Here is a 17978-nt window from a genome sequence, read left to right on the forward strand (position 1 = left end):
ATGTCCTTGTCATACCCAAGAAATGGTGTTGTGGGGGGCCTTCTCTATCAAAATGCCTATTTCTCTTGTTGTTAACGGTATGTTGTACTCCAGAGGAGCCAATTCAGTGTAAGTCCAAGAACACAGACTGCACCATAACAAACTCTTATGCTACGTTCCCAATCGCAGTGCGTGTAGAGCTCACAATGTGGTGTACCGCATAACTGAGGAAGAACTTATTGCGGCAGTGGCTTCTGCAACCAAGAAAGGGTCAAAAATCAAGGTGGCAACCTGATGTAGGAGCTTTCAATTAAACAAGAAAAATGAATTTACCATTCACAAACAACCAGCAAAGGAAGCTGCTGGAAACTCAGCTTGGTCACCAAGCTATTTCATATGTTGAAGAAGATAAAATTGTCTACCCGAAATGTGGCAAACTATTACATATATAAACCTAAAAATGAAAACGGTCCGTTTTAAACAATTATTCTAGAAAGATCAAAATGGTGTGTTTTTGATTTGGGTCATGTGAACTTTGGCACATGCAAGCTAACGACCACAAGATTTAAATTGGGTTTCATTTGTATGGTATTGTAGCACTATGTTCTCCCCTGTTTTAGCATCTGTTACTGTTCATGATGAAGCTGCTGCTGTTTTGAGCTTGCTGTTGCTGCTGTGTTGCTGCTGGTGCTGCCGAGCTTGTTGTTGTTGCTGTCGAGCTTACTGTGTTGTTGCCGAGCTGCTGTTGTTGAGCTATTGTGTTGTTACTAAGCTGCTGCTATCAAGCTATGTTGCTGCCGAGCTGCTGTTGCCGAGCTAAGTTGCTACCGAGTTGCGGAGCTATGTTGCTGCACCTCCATCAACTCCTTCCCGGTGTCAGGAAACTCATCGTCGAGTTGTAAAGAAAGAGTAGAAGAAGCATTTTGAGGACAATATGGATGGAGATCGGCAACGTTGAACACAGGAGAGATGTGGAGATCTTCAGGTAAATCAAGGTGATAAGTGTTTGGCCCAACACATTTGGAGATGACAAAAGGATGAAGTTTGCGAGGTTCAGCTTGTTGTATGTACCGGCAGGGAAACATTCCTTTCACAAGTAAACCATGACTAAATCACCTTCAGCATAAGTTTTGTGGCGACGATGGGCATCCGCAGCTGCCTTATATTAAGGTTGGCTTTCTCAACTTTATGTTGAATCTTCTTATAAAACTGAGCATAATTTTCAGCAAAGGTGATAGCTCCTTGATGAACTAACAGAGGGAGTGAAATGAGGTTAATGGTATTTTTGGGTATCTTTGTATACACAAAGGCAAAAGGTTGAAGACCGGTGGAACGATTGACCATGCTATTATATGCAAATCAACCTGTGGAAGGTGAGAGTTCCACTGTTTTGGTTTGTCTAAAGCTAGACTATGAAGCATGGTACCAAGTGTGCAGTTGACAACTTCGGTCTGGCCATCGGTTTAGGGATGGTAAGGACTGCTATACTGCAACTTGGTATCAAATTTATTCCATAAAACTTTCTAAAAGTAGCTGACAAATTTGACATCTCTATCGAAAGTGATGGTTTTTGGAATACCATGTAAACGAACCACCTCCGGAAAGAATAAGTGAGCTACAAAGCTTGCATCTGAGGCTTTCTTATAGGGAATAAAGTGAGCAATTTTGGAGAAGCAATCAACGACTACAAAAATGGAATCAACTTGTTTGACAGTCATTGTAAGGCCAAGGATGAATTCCATGGAAAGATCCTCCCAAATTGTAACAGAGTTGGCAGAGGAGTATACAAACCAGTGTTTTGGGTATGCCTTTTAGCAATTTGGCAGGTGGGACAATGGGTAACAAAAGAGGCTATTTTGGTAGTCATTTTAGGCCAAAAGAAACATTGGGTGATAGTCAATGTGGTCTTATCAAGTCCAGCATGTGCAGCTAAGCCAACCGAATGAAGATCATTCATTATGAACTCTCGTAGTGATGTCTTAGGAATACACAATTGGTTATCTTTGAAGAGATAGCCATCAACAATGTGATAATCATCCATGTTGTGGTGGAGTTGGCATTGCTCCCATATGAAAGAAAAATCTTCATATTCAGCATACAATTCCTTGAGGTGGCTGAAATCTTGGAGGTTGAATTTCAAAATGGTGAGGAGTGAATACCTTCGGCTCAATGCATCAGCTACAGTATTACGATGTCCAGCTTTATGGTTGAAGATGTAGTGGAATTTTTGAAGGAACTCAAGCCAACGAGCATGCAGGTCATTGAGTTTTTTTTTGTGAATTGAGATATTTAGGAGGGTGATGATCACTATGGAGAATGAAATCATTTTAAATGATGTAGTGTTGCCAATGATCAAAAGCACGAATGACAGCATAGAGCTCTTGTTTATAGGTGGACCATTTCTGCCATGCTAGACAAAGTTTTTCACTAAACTCAATTGGTCGGCCTTCTTGAGTGAGGACAGCTCCAATTCCCACCTTGGATGCATCGGTGTCAACTTTAAACACTTTGTCAAAATTTGGCAATGCTAGGACTGGTGCATTGGTGAGCTTATTCTTCAAAAGTTCAAAGCTGTCTAGTTGTGGTTGTCCCAATTTGAAAGCATCCTTCTTAAAACTTGTTGTTAATGGTGTAGCTATTTCACTAAAATTCTTAATAAACCTCCGATAGAAAGTGGCAAGGCCATGAAAACTTCTTAATTCGGTGACATTCTTGGGTGGAGGCCAATTAATTATGGCTTGTATCTTCTTGGGATCAGTATGGATTCCTTCCTTGCTGATAATGAAGCCAAGAAAAAGAAGTCGGTCAGTAGCAAACTCACACTTGTGAATGCTAAGATCTAACTTATTCTCCTTTAGCACTTGTAGAGCCTTTCTTAGATGAGTTAAGTGGTCTTCTTTGGATTTGCTAAACACCAAAATGTCATCAAAATATACCACCACAAATTGGCCAATAAAAGGTTTGAGAATTTGGTTCATGAGTCTCATGAATGTACTTGGAGCATTGCAAAGGCCAAACGGCATCAGTTAGCACTCATACAAGCCTTCTCGAGTTTTGAATGCGGTCTTCCACTCATCCCCTGGTCGGATTTTAATCTGGTGGTAGTCACTTTTGAGGTCCAATCTGAAAAAGATATTAGAGCCTTCAAGTTTGTCCAGCATGTCTTCTAACCGTGGAATTGGGAACCTATATTTTTAATGGTGATTTTGTTAATGGCTCGGCTGTCCATACACATACGCCATGTTTTGCCTTTCTTTGGGACCAAAAGGGCTGGAACGGTACATGGACTAAGGCTTGGACGTATCAAGTTTTTTGACAAGAGGTCATCTACTATACCTTGCAAGATTCCATGTTCTTTGGGGCTCATTTGGTAATGGGGCAGATTTGGAAGACTTGCACCAGGAAGTAAGTCAATATTATGTTGTAGATAACGAAGAGGAGGTAATTCATTTGGAAGTTCAGTTGGTGAGAGGTCACTATATTATTCAAGGAGTGGTTGAATGGTTGGTGGGATAGTAATGTTACTCTCTGTCATCTCTGCATACTTGAGAATAAGGGCATTTAAAGCATGAGAGTGGTTGTACAGTGAGGAATCTTGTGTAGCACTAGGAGTGTTAAGTTGGCCCAACAAGTTTTGAGGTGGGTGTCTCAGCTTATCTCTGGAAGTTTTGTGTGGACCTGTTCTTGGTGGGGTTGGTGGTAAGAGGACAATTTTCTTGTTATGTCATCAAATGAATGAGTATGTGTTTTGCCTCCCATTGTGCTGCACATTTCGGTCAAAAAGCCATGGTCTCCTCAATAGTATGTGGCAAGCATCTATCCGAATTATGTCACACTCAATAGTATCAATATAGTTGATGCCAATAGAAAATGTGACATTGCTTATTTCGGTTACTTGAATTTTGGAGTCTTGCTTAACCCAACCAATCTTGTAACATTTAGGATGAGGCTTAGTGGGTAATTGTAAAGCATTAACTAATGCTTTTGAAATAACATTCTCGGTGCTGCCTCTATCTATGATTACTTCACACGCTTTGCCATTTATGGTGCACTTGATTTTGAAGAGTGCATGCCGTTGGGTAGATGTGAGCTTCTTGGTTGAATAGAGTATTTTCTTCAATATGCATATCACAGGCTCTCCCCCAATGTCATTGTAACACCCCGTCCCAAAGTACAACAGAAGTTTTCCAACTTTGACCGAGGTTGACCGTTGACCGAATGGGTCAAAAGTTGACTTTTTGACTCGGATGGAATTCTAGATTGACTGAGATACCGTTACGAATTACACGTTGGCACAAGTTCGTAGACTAGTAGCACGTCGAAAATGGAGCTATGGTTTGAAAGTTATGGGCAAAACAAGTCGAGGTGCAAACTGTCCAAAAGGTGTCGAGAGTTGACTTTTTATCATTGTAGAATTTTATTTTGACTTTCATATGGTTGTAAAGTACTCATCGATACGAGTTCATAGACGAGCGGCACGCTTAAATTGGACATCCGATTAAAAAGTTATGGACATATGAAGCTTTCCGAATACCGTAATATTTTAATATATCTGGCTTAAGTGAACAGTGACGCCACATGTCGACATCTGAGAGGTCCACGTGGGTGAACATTGTCACCCACAGTGGTTTTTATTTTGGCAAAACGGCGGGGGAGGAGAGAGAAAGAGAGAGAGGAGAGAGAGAGGGAGAGAGAAAACCACCGGCCGTCAGAGTTTCAAAATTTTCCAGCCGAATCTTGCCACACGCGCTGGCCAGGCAGGAGTGCCTCTCCATTCCCGGCCAACCCCCAAAATTTCACGGCCAACCGACCGGCGACGCACTCGGATCGGAGCGTTTTCCAGCGACGACGATTTTTCCCCTCCACCACCGGCCACCGCCGTTTGACCCATTTCCGGCCATTTTTAGGCCACACAAGTCAGCCACCCCTCACCACCTCCTTATTTCCGGCCAGGCCACCAAATTTCAATGCTACCGGACCTCTGACGCGTCGGGATCGGAGTATTTTCTAGCGAGGGGACGAAAATCTTCAAACCTAGATCTTTTCGCCGTCCGGCCTCCGTTTGCCTCACCGCCGGTCTTGTTAGAACGCTCTCCCCTCGATCTACAAAAACACCAAAAATTTCGGCCACCAGCCACCGCACGTGACGGTTGCCGGTGACCGCGGCGGCTCGCCGGAAAATCCAGTTCCGGCGAGTACCCGGTTGCATCGCCGGTCCCTCCCCACTAGTTCCGACCCCCTGAACCCAGATCCGGTGTCCTTTTCCTCCAATTCGCGATGGTTTGAGAGAATCGAAGAGTTGAATCCCGAAAGCTTTTCGGCGAGATTCCGACCACGTCGGGTCCAATCTCCAGGAAGTAAGACCGGATTCGTAATCCTCGTCACTCAAGCTTCGATTCGGTATATTACTCGTCAATTTTGGTTAACGTTTGTGTTTAACCCCCCGGGTACCGATATTATTTACCCGAATAAAATATTATTTTATTTGACTGTGTGTGAATTGTTGTTCTAGGAGTACGTGTGCATCGTGGAATTGATCCCATGGAGGATCTTAGTTTAATTGCGTGCTCCAGGTGAGTGACCCACCTTTAAAACTATTTTGGGGTGATTAATTATATTTATTTGGTGTTAATTTGATATCTGGAATTTTGCTCATGTGTGGAATTTAAATATAATTGTGAGAAAAATATTATTTTATATGTATACATATGTTTATTGCTGCTAAACGAAAATTTGGTTATTAATGAATTTCTGATTATTATTATGATTTAATTGTATTTATCACGCATGAGTAAGGTGGTTTCAATTAATTAATTATATTTGGATTTTAATATTATTTTTGGGCATGATTTGATTTTCAAATATTTCAAGGAAAATATTTGTTTAAGCTGGTGATTTCGATTTTTATAATTATGTCCATGGAATATTATGTGAATTAATTTATTTTATTTCAAAAATATTTATGCCATTGGAAAAATCTGAATATTTAAATTGGCGGAAATTGAGAGCTGGTGGATTTGAAAATTATGGTATTTATGCGATGAATTTATGGCGATGATTATAAAGGAATTGTGGAAAATTTACGGGTTTAATTGGATGGAATAAACCCGGTATGTTTATGGAAAATTTGAGATTTTGAGATATAAAATAAATATGTGGGTTTTATGATTTTTAGATGCACCATACACGTACTGGTGTTCTGTGTATATGGATGTGATTAGTGCGCACATGGATGTGATTAGCGCGCAGGTGGGTGTGAGTAGCGCACAGATGATTTATGGGGTTGTCCTGTGTTTTCCATCGGATGAGGGTAGGCCGCCCCTCCATGGCCGGGACAACTGTTTGCAGCGGCGCGGTGGGACGCCACGCGACTGTATGCCGGTTTCTCTCTATAACCTCTTGTCTGGCGGTACCTCGGGACGCTGGGTACTGTTGGCGCCACTGGTATATAGTGGGTGCATTAAGTGATTTTCAGAACTTGGATTTCAAAAATAAATACTTTGAAATTGTATTCAAATTAAGAACATATTTAATGTTGGTTTTATTTTTTTATTTCAATGGAGGTTTTAAATTGACTTAATTTTCCCTTTACTTAATTATTCAATAAATTGATTTATTTTCATTATAAATTCTGAATGCTTGAATTATTATATTTTATTTGATATTTAGTTGAATAATTGATTCCTTGGTTTTCGGGAAGTATGAATAAAGGGTTTTGTGAAAATGTTTTAAAAGGGGAACTTTTCCAACCGAGAGAATCGTAAGGGTTTTGAGAGAAAATATTATTTCCAATTAAGTATTATTTATCTACTTAATTATCGTGGTATTATAATTGTGTAGTAGATAGGGTCACTCACTGAGATGATTAGCATCTCATTTTTTTTTTAAAATTCCGTTCCCCTAGGTCCAGGTTGGGAGACGTTGATCGTCCGGGGTGAGCCCGACGTCTCAATTCATTGCCGAAAGTCCAAGGAGCATTTTCTTCCCTTTTTCCTCTCCATCTTGTATTATTTCTTTATCTGTCATTGTATTAATTCCATAATTATTTATATAATGCTCTGTATACTGTATTGGACATTTAGTTGTTAATTATGCACTGGTTTAATGTTATTCATTTGAAGTGTTGTAAATTTGTGGAATTTTATTGTAGTAACGTGGAAGGAATAAGGGGATGTGTATAGAAGTGTGTTTTCAGTGCAGGGAATTTGTGGTAAGTCCAACCCTTAGGGGAGGTTCTGCCGGATTTTCCATTGGAGGGTCCGGTAGGGTTTCCCTGGGATCAGGGCTTGTCTAGGGTTCCGGTGAGGAATTTTGGACGGGTCCTGACAGTCATCCCCACTAACCTCATCAATTGCTTCTACAAATTCAGCACCCATTTCATCCCCTTCGTCACCAATTTCTTCCAATTCCTCATGCATATGCATCAATTTTCGTTGAGGACACTCATTGGACCTATGTCCCAATTGATTGCATTTAAAACATTTGATTGGGTATGGCTGTGCATAAGGATTGGCATTTGTGGGGTGATTGGATGGTCTTGGAGGTTGGTTGTAATTGGGTTGGAATAATGGTGCTTTCCTTGCAGTTTTGGTGTTCTGTTCATGTGGTTGTTTGGAGTTGGTATGGGCAGGATAAGAAGTGGAATTGGTTGATTTATGGTGCTATTGATATGGTCTTGGTTTATCGAAGTAGAAGTCTGAGAGAGGTTTCCATTTGTGGGAAGGTCGGGTAGCTGAATCTGGGACTGACAGTTGCCACTCTACTCTGTTTACTAAATTCACAGCTGCATTAAGGTTAGTAATGAGGCTTAAATGGAGCTTCTCTCTAATTGGTTTTTGAAGTCCATGGATATATCGAGCCACTTGTTGACGTTCTGTCTCTTGCAAGTTATTACGGGAGCTCAAACGAAAGAATTCAGTAGTGTAGTCATTCACAGTTCTATTACCTTGGTGGCAACTATGGTACTGTTCATAAAGCAATTGGTCATAATCCTTTGGCAAGAACCGTGCCTTGAGTAATTGCTTCATTCGATGCCATGATCTAACAGGTTCCTTTCCTTCTATTGGCTTACAATTGCTCCCACCAAGCAGAAGCACCTCCTTTGAGCTTATAAGCCACCAATTTGACTTGTTGTGCTTCGGTGATATTCATGTAGTCTAAGAATGACTCAACATTTTGAATCCAATCTAGGAAGCTTTCTATATCAATTTGGCCATCAAACATAGGCAGATCAATTTTGATTTTATAATATGTATCTCGATGTTGATTATACCTAGGTGGAGCTCCTGGCTGTCCAAAATGGTGGTTAGGGAAGGGATCTCCAAGCCTACTTTGTGGTTGGTCAAAGAGAGTTGCCTTAATGTCATCATCTGAGTCGGTGTTCGGCAATGGGAGTTGGTTGGGGTAAAAATTTCGCGGAGGGTGAGGTGGTGGTGGTGGATCTGTTGCTAAGGGAAAATCTGGGCGTGGCTGGGTGTTTTGGGTCCGAATTGGTGCCAGTGGGTGGCGAGCTAACTCTCGCTCTTTCAATCTAGCAACCAGTGGTGTTAAAGGTGGTGGTGAGGTTTGTTGAAGCAAGGATTGTTGGATGACTAAGGCAAGATTCTCGATCTGCTGCTCCACACCTCGGATGGCTGCCAAAATGGCCTTCGTACCTTGGTTTTCTCCTTTGGTACGGCTGCTCCCTTCATCGAAATTGGCCATAACAGGATTCCTGACGATCTCCGAGCTTTGATACCAATTTGATGTAGGAGCTTTCAATTAAACAAGAAAAATGAATTTACCATTCACAAATAACCAGCAAAGGAAGCTGCTGGAAACTCAGCTTGGTCACCAAGCTATTTCATATGTTGAAGAAGATAAAATTGTCCACCCGAAAGGTGGCAAACTATTACATATATAAACCTAAAAATGAAAACGATGCGCTTTAAACAATTATTCTAGAAAGATCAAAATGGTGTGTTTTTGATTTGGGTCACGTGAACCTTGGCACATGCAAGCTAACGACCACAAGATTTAAATTGGGTTTCATTTGTATGGTACTGTAGCACTCTGTTCTCCCCTGTTTTAGCATTTGTTACTGTTCATGATAAAGCTGCTGCTGGTGCTGTTGTATTGCTGCTGGTGCTGCCAAGCTTGTTGTTGCTGCTGCCGAGTTTGCTGTGTTGTGGTCGAGCTGCTGTTGCTATGCTACTGTGTTGCTGCCGAGTTGCTGCTGTCGAGTTGCTGTTGTCGAGCTATGTTGTTGCCGAGCTAAGTTGCTGCCGAGTTGCCGAGCCATGTCGAGCTATGTTGCTGCACCTCCATCACACCCCGACTCTCACAGCATTCCCAAGCTAGTTTGTCCATGCAGCCAAGATGGGCTGCTCATAAGCACCAAATATCTAAACCGTGTACTGAAGATCGATAAGGAAGCGAGACGATAACTGTGGAGGCTGGTGTGACAATGAAAGAGCTTATAAATGAAGCTGCCAATGCAGGGCTTGCCTTGCCATATACACCCTATTGGTTGGGCTTGACCATTGGAGGTTTGTTAAGTACGGGTTCCCATGGCAGCACATTGTGGGTCAAAGGAAGTGCGGTTCATGATAGTGTTACTGAACTTAAAATTGTCAGCCCAGGAAGTCTTGAAGATGGATATTTCAAGGTTCGGGTACTCAAGGATGGTGATGAAGACCTTGATGTAGCCAGAGTTTCACTTGGAGTCTTGGGAGTTCTTTCACAGGCATATATATATATATATATTCTTTAGCTTGGTGTTTATTTTCTGCAACTTAGGGTTTGGTTTTGTTTTATGTAATTAAGACCTTCTTCCTTTTCTTTTTTTTTTTTTTTTGACTGAACCAATTTACACCATTACTTTCCCAAATTTCTGAAAATTAGTTTTCTCTCTTCATTTTCCAAACCCCGAAAATTATCCAAAAATATACAAACAACCAAGAAACACGAGCTCTAAACTGTTTGTTTTGTTTCTGGTTTCTTTTTTGTTTTGTTTTTTTCCCTACTTGAATTGGTTTTATTTTATATAAGAATCCTAAACTGTTTTTGAAAATTGGTTTCAGTTCCTAATCTTGGGTTACTAACGAAAAAAGGTCATGATTTAATTGCAAGTAAAATGATATTTTCTTTATTTCGAGGGAACCAATTTACTTCTAATTTCCAATTTGTTTAGAATCAATTTTCTCTTTGCTCTACATTTCCCATATTGAAATATGTTATCCAAACATATACAAACTGCACTTTTTAAAAAATACTATGGTTATGTGATAGAATATGAACATATGTACTTAATTGAAATATTAATGACGAGTTTTATTAATTTAAAAGATCCTCAAGCCCCTTCCTTGCTGCTTGACTGAAGCTTTGTTGGTTCTAATATAACGATTCATATTTATTTTTTCTAAACCTTTAAATCTCTCGTATTCATACCAAATCCTATTTATTTTTCACTTAAAATAATCCTTTTTTTTCCCTCAGTATTAATCATATCTCTCTCCTCAATCCCCAACCTTTTGATTTTTTTTTTCTTTTTACTCATTTTTTATGTCAAATAGATACTTGTTGTGAAGTCCAATGTCAGGACCCGTCCAGAATTCCTTTCCCGGAACCCTAGACAGCCCTGATCCCAGGGAAACCCTACCGAACCCTCCAACGGAAAATCCGGCAGAGCCTCCCCTAAGGGATTTACTTACCATAAATTACCTGCACTGAAAACACACTTCTATAAACATCCCCTTATTCCTCCCACGATACTACAAATTGGTTCCACAAATTGCAGCACTTCAAAATAAAACAACAGCAGCAACCCAATGCATAAAGAACAACTACACGTCCAATACAGTATACAGAGCATTATACAGAAACATGTGAAATTTATAAAATGACAGATAAGAAGCAATACAAGACAGAGAGGAAAAAGGGAAGAAAAACTTCTTGAACCTTCGGCAAACGAACTGAGACGTTGGGCTCGCCCCGGACAATCAACGTCTCCAACCTGGACCTAGGGGAACGGAATTTAAGAGTGTGAGATGCTAATCATCTCAGTGAGTAACCCGAACTACTGAACACCTTTTTACGATAATAAAAATAATAGTAATAGCAATTAAGGAATAGAACAAATACCAGCAATTAATAAATAAATAATAATTCCTGTTGGAAAATAATAATTTCTCTCAAAACTCTCACCAATCGCTCCGTTTGAAATGTTCCCTTTTTAAAACATTTTCACAAAACCCTTGTACGTACTTCCCAAAAATCAAGGAACCAAACGAATTAATAAACAACAAATAAACAAATAAATAAATACCCCAAATATAAATATTGTGTAATAAATTATAATAAATAATTTTTTTAAACACCTTTGGGGTTTTAAACTTTAATTGCAATTTACACCGACAATTACACCTGACGCACCACACCATATACCGGTGATGCCCTCCGATACCCAGCGTCCCGAGCACCGACTGGCGGGGGGTTAAAGAGAGAAACCTGCAGTGGTCACTTCGGCGTCCCGACAGTACCGACTGCTAAAAACCATCACCCGGCCAAGGAGGGGGGCGGCTGTGCGCAACAATAACCTTGCCTGCCCACGGTCCAATGGCAACTCACGGGTGAAGTAAAAACCGCACGCTAAACCACATAATAACCGCGTGCTAAACCACGTGTCCATACACCATACACCAGAACACCAATACTGTATGAGTGCGTCTAAAAATAAACATTAACAACCAACCGTACCGTTTTTCCAAAAATCACCGTGGGAAGTATACCATGTTTTCACAAAACACCATCCCACACATTTTTATTTAATAACCCGGTACGAAACAGCAATAACAACAACCACAATTTTCGTCGAAATACGAGATGCAACCATAAAAATACCGCGGGCATAATTTATAAAATTTAAACAATTATTTTCGTAAAATATTTAACCCAATTATGCCCGAAAAATCAATACTGAAAACCACGTACAAATAATACTGAAACATACTATGCTCATGCATAATAAATAAATTAAACCACAATAAACCACAATTAAATCACACCACATGAGCATAATTTAAATACCAATTAAATATAATTAATTGCCCAAAATAATTTTTGAAGGTGGGTCACTCACCTGGAGCACGCAATTAACCCATGATCCACCACGGGATCAATTCTACGACTCACCGGTGCTCCTAGAACAAAATTCACAGACAGTCAAAAAAATTAATATTTTAATCGGGTAAATAATACCCGGTACCCGGGGGTCAAAACACAAACGTTAACCAAAATAGGCGAATGATATACCGAATCGAAGCTCGTGGAACGAGGATCACAAATCCGGTCTCCATCGACCTCAATTCCGCCGGAGGTGGCCGGAATTTGGTCGGGAAGCTTCGGCCGGTTTTGATATTGAGGAATCTTTCAAACGGCTTCGAATTTTTGAGATTGGAGGCCATTTTTGAACTCAGGGGACCCAAAATAGGGGGATAGGAGGCTCAATTGGGAGTGGGCTGGCCGGAAAACACAAGAAAAGAGGAGAGAGAAAATCCGGCGGCCGGCGGCTTCTCCGGCCCGATCGGCGCACGTCCGGCGGCGGCTGGCCGTGAAAATTGGCGGCCAAGCTCGCCTCCTCCTTCCGCATGTCACTGGCCGGCGCGTGTATAGTATGGGTGGCCGGAATTCAAAAACACGGGGGAGAGAGAGGGCCGGTGGGAGAGAAAAAGAAAGGTACTGTGCGTGTGTGTGTGTTTCGGGGAAGAAGAAGGAAAAAAGAAAAAAAAAGAAAAAGAAAAAGAAAAGAAAGAATGGTGTTTTCCCACGTGGGGAAAAGAAAAGAAAAAGAAAAAGAAAAAGAAAAAGAAAAGAAAAAGGAAAAGAAAAAGAAATAAAGAAAGAAATAATTAAATAATATTAATAATAATATTATTATTTAAAATAATAATAAAAATAATTTGATTTTTAAACATGGTTGACATGTGGCATTTCACCATGGTGACACATGGTCACCTTCATTGAGTCACACGTGGCACATCGTTATGCGTGTAAAAATAATATTAAAATAATACAGTATTTGAAAAACTTTACAGGTCCATAACTTTCAAACCACATGTCCAAATCGGACGTGCCGCTAGTCTACGGACTCGTATCGACGAGCACTTCACAACCATGCATGAGTCAACGCTCAACCTTGCATGAATAAAAAGTCAACTTCGGCACCCCTTGGACAGTTTGGACCTCAACTTGTTTTGCTCAAAACTTTCAAACCGTAGCTCCGTTTTCAACGTGCTACCAGTCTACGAACTCGTGCCAACGTGTACTTCGTAACCGTACCTCAGTCAACCTAAAATTCCAACCGGGTCAAAAAGTCAACTTTTGACCCCTTCGGTCAACGGTAAACAGTCAACCTCGGTCAACGTGCAAAAATTCCGACATGGTTCGGGACGGGGTGTTACACCAACATCGGTTGGAAAGGGGAACGAAGCATGGCGTATAAGCATGTGGATACCTTTCCCTTATAGATGCGTTTTAAACTCGTGAGGGTTGGGTTGTAAAAGGACTCCTCAGGTCCAAAGCGGACAATATCTACATGCGGGTGGTCTGGGCTGAGCTGTTATAGATGGTATCAGTGCCAGTACCCGGATTGATGTGCCAGGGAGGACATTGGGCTCCAAGAAGGGAGGATTGTGAAGTCCCACATCGGTTGGAAAAGGAAATGAAGCATGACTTATAAGTGTGTGGATACCTTTCCCTTGTAGACGCATTTTAAACCCGTGAGGGCTGGGTTGTAAGAGGATTTCACAGGTTCAAAGCGGACAATATCTACATGTGAGTGGTTTGGGCTGCGCTATTACACTTATATTTTTTAATTTCTCTATAATATACTATCTAAATAATTAAATGATAAAGTTGAAGATGTCTTTACAAGATCAACAAAAAAAAAACATACATATACAATATTTTATTTTCTATTTGACAATATGAAACATTTCTTTTTATATATTAACTCATTTTTATTTTTGACTAGAAGAGAAAAACATATAACTTTTGGTGCAACAATCAAGAAAGCCATGAAATTCTTCTTCATGTATTTATAATTTTTTTTTTGTTCTTGATAAGAAGAAAATAAAATTTATGTGTTAAAGTAAGAGATTAGAAATCAAATAGGAGAGAGAATGATTGATTTTGAAATCTAATTTTAGTAGTAATAAATAATTTAGTTAAACAATAACTCATATTTGAATATGAATATAAAATATTCAAAGGTTTAATATATACATATATATGTATGAATGGTTAGATTGGTTTAATTAAGAGGGATTAAATTCTTTGTTAAAAAGTTTTATTTGTTTTAGTTGGTATGTCCTTTACACCTACATATATGAGGTTATAGAATTTAAACACGTATGGAGAAATTATTTTGTTTGTCTTAATTGATATATCCTTTATATCCACATCTATAAAGTTATAGATTTTAGAGACATGTAAGAAGAAATTGTTGTAAATGACAAAAAAAAAAAAAAATGGAATTATATTAATCTTTCTAATGTCTGCTAGTATGGGTATATAAAGTTGTTTGTTTGGTGTATCTATAGAGCCCATTCAAGATGATAAAAGCATTTGTAATTAGTGTAGTCGTTCAATGATGGGATTGTGTCTGGTTTTACTTAATAGCATGCATGTATTTCTGTTTTACCATTGTAATTATAACTAAATTAATTATGAATTAAGTTAATGGGCTTGGCGGTGTGTAGGTGAGTCTGAGACTGGAGCCACTGTTCAAGCGATCCATTACTTACAAAACCGAGAGCGATTCCTACTTGGCAGTTGAAATAGTAAGCTTTGGCAGAAAACACGAGTTTGCAGACATAATTTGGTACCCCAGTCAGCAGAAGGTCGTGTATCGAGTCGATGACCGAGTCCCCACTAACACTTCTGGCGATGCTTTATATGACTTCATCCCTTCCACCCCACATCTTCCCAACTCCTTGAAATTATTAGATTAGCAGGTTGATTAACAAATAGCTTGCTACTTAGAAGAATAACATATTTCATATTAGCTAGCCTTTTTTATGGTTTTTTCACATTAATTAATTCATGATCCTCTTTTTTTTTTTTTTTGGTCTTGTTCTTCCTCTTCTTCTTCTTCTTCTTACAGAGGAGGCTGAGGAATCTTTGCATAATGCGGAAGGGAAATGCATAAATGCAGAGTTTGTCATTTGTTATCTCTCAGCAAGTGCATACGGTTTGACCGATGATGGTATATATAACTATATATATATATATGTATTCTCTTTTATTCTTCCTTGCCTTAAAAAGTCTTAATTAGGTGCATAATATTGCATTTGTTTCCCTGAATTGAAAAATATGTGGTCTTCGGCTATCCCATGGTCGGATATCAAAACCAGCTTCAAGCATCTGGGTCGTGCCTGGCAGAAAAAGCGGAAGGGGAAGTGGAAGATGAAGATGAAGATGCAGAGAAGAGTTATTGCCCATGGGACCCAAGAGTGAAAGGCGAATTCTTTTTCCAAACCGACTCAGTATTGGGTGTCCTCTGTTAAGAACTTCATTCAAGATGTGCAAGAGCTTGTTAAGCTACAACCTAAGGCTCTGTGTGGCCTTGAACTCTACAATGGGATTCTCATGCGCTATGTTACAGCCTCCAGCGCTTACCTAGGCAAAGAAGAAGATGCAGTGGACTTCGATATCACATATTATCGAAGCCACGATGCAATGACTCCTAGGCTTTACGAGGATATCATTGAAGAGATAGAGCAAATGGCATTGATCAAATACGGGGCATTGCCGCACTGGGGGAAGAATCGCAACATAGCATTTGATGGGGTGATTAAAAAGTATAAAAATGCTGACAAGTTCTTGGCTCTAAAGAAATTGTATGATCCAATGGGGCTCTTCTCTAGTGAATGGACCGACGAAGTGCTTGGACTGCAGGGTGGGATAACCACTTTCAAGGAAGGTTCTGCACTGGAAGGTTTGTGCACATGCCAAGAGGATATTGCCTGTGCCCCAAGCAAGGGCTATTTCTGTACTCCTGGTAAAGTTTTAAAGGATGCAAAGGTTTGTTCTCGTCAAAATCAAGTTGGTGATGTTCTCGTCGACATCAACCAAGTGATCTTAGAAGCCATGTTTATGTGGAGTAGTAGCCGTGGATGGCTCGATCCGTTTTTCTATAAATAAAGTAAATATGTCAGAGATCAAGCTAAAGGCCGGAGGACTCTTTCTGGCGTATCTTGGCTCTTGTAATAAATAAACTATGAAGGATCTTATTCCTACTACTACTTAATAAAGAACCTGTTTGATAACACTATTTTTCTTTTTTTCTCTTATTTTATTGTGTGTGTTTTATGTTTCGATTTCGCTTCAAGATTTGGATAAACTAGAAAAAGCTGTAATTGTTGCAAACAAACTAGAAGAGGAGACAAGCACAAGGGGTTTAGTAAGTAATTGTTGTTAGCACGTGAAATTAATTGTTAATGAACTGCAAAATTCGTATGAGAGGATCATACAACCAAATGATGCATATATTATTCTGCAATCATGTGAAGGAATCAAACTATAATAAAACTTTTTGTCCATAAGATCCTACGTGAAGCTTTTTTGTCTCAAATGGTTAAAATTCAGAATAGACGAGGCAGAGAAACAGCTAGGAATTTCCATTAAATCAAGCTTTTTTTCAATTTTCTATGAGATCCTTACTAGAAATCTAATACAACAATAAAAAGACAAAAACAAGTATCGATTGCGTTAAATAAAGTTCAACTAAGTGTGCAAGTTAAATTATGTCGAGCACTCAAAACAATAGAGCAAACTCTTCGTCTCTATGATCTTGAAAAGGAACCAAAATGCCTAGACAGGTGGATGGATGCGAAGACATGTAAAGAAGGGCATGAGCGTTAACTGATCAAAGAGACCCCATCAGAACCGTCCAAATGGATTCCAGTGTTTATATATTTCTCTGTTTCTGCTCTGCTCATTTGAGCCCCATGGAAACCAAAGTACAAGGGACAAAATAAACAATTTTTTAAGGGACAAAATAAACATTTTTTTAAGCAGCATAATATGCATACAATATAAATATAGAAGAGGCTGCTAATTTGAAGCATTATTCTTGGAGCTGTTATTTTTCCTGGTGAAATATACTCGGAACGTTTTGTTGTACCTTATTCTTCAGAGATGTTTCAGTAGCGTCTTCTGGTACATTTTCTGTTTCCACAAAAAAATAATAAAAAATAAAAATAAAAAGCCATGAAAGTTGAAGAAATAGAGCTGGTGACAAGTGGAATGTGAGGGAATCGTTTGAGGGATTAGGCAGTAAGTTAAAAAGCTTATGGTCCAAAATGAAATGTAAGAGTACCCAAAAACCATCAACTTTTCCTAAGTATAATTAACTTCTTGTTACTCATATATTATCCATTTACCACTTGAGAGGTTATTTGGAGTCTCTGTTTATTTAACTTTGTACACCGTAGTTAAGCAAACTTCCTTATAAAGTATTTGCAAGTTGTGAAATGAAACTATGGGCCTCTAATTACTAAAACTAACCGGTTAAATATTTAAAACAAAGAATAGTTTATTTGAAAAGCAACACATACAAGAAAAGGATTTATTTAAGGATACAGACAAATGTTATATCACAACTTTTTGCTTCTAAAGAAGAAAATGAAAATTGATTAGATAAAAATTACACGAATCACAAAACGTTTTAATTATTTTTCTCTTCATAAATCGAAATGAATCTTCGAAACCATAATGGCCGTTATAATTTGAGATTTTATTACTATTAATATGAATATTAAATTATTACTTTGTTGTTGTTTTGATTTTTGGGAATAAGGAATGTAATATTTTTATTTATTTATCTATTTATTTGGCAATAGATAAGGCGAATATAGTCAAAAGCAAAATAAAAATAAAAATTAGGGGAAAAAAAAAATCAAGCAATAACAAGGTATAACATGGTACGGAGCAAGTGTAATTTGGATTTGCAAAGCCAA

The 17978-nt window shown here is 39.0% G+C and overlaps 1 pseudogene; it reads left to right on the top strand.

Annotated features, from left to right (window-relative positions):
* On the top strand, positions 1–16286 carry LOC125423924 (probable L-gulonolactone oxidase 6; annotated as a pseudogene).
* Positions 16287–17978: the final 1692 nt, after the last annotated feature.

This window comes from Ziziphus jujuba, chromosome 7 (genome assembly GCF_031755915.1).
Source record: "Ziziphus jujuba cultivar Dongzao chromosome 7, ASM3175591v1".
Taxonomy (NCBI): Eukaryota; Viridiplantae; Streptophyta; class Magnoliopsida; order Rosales; family Rhamnaceae; genus Ziziphus; species Ziziphus jujuba.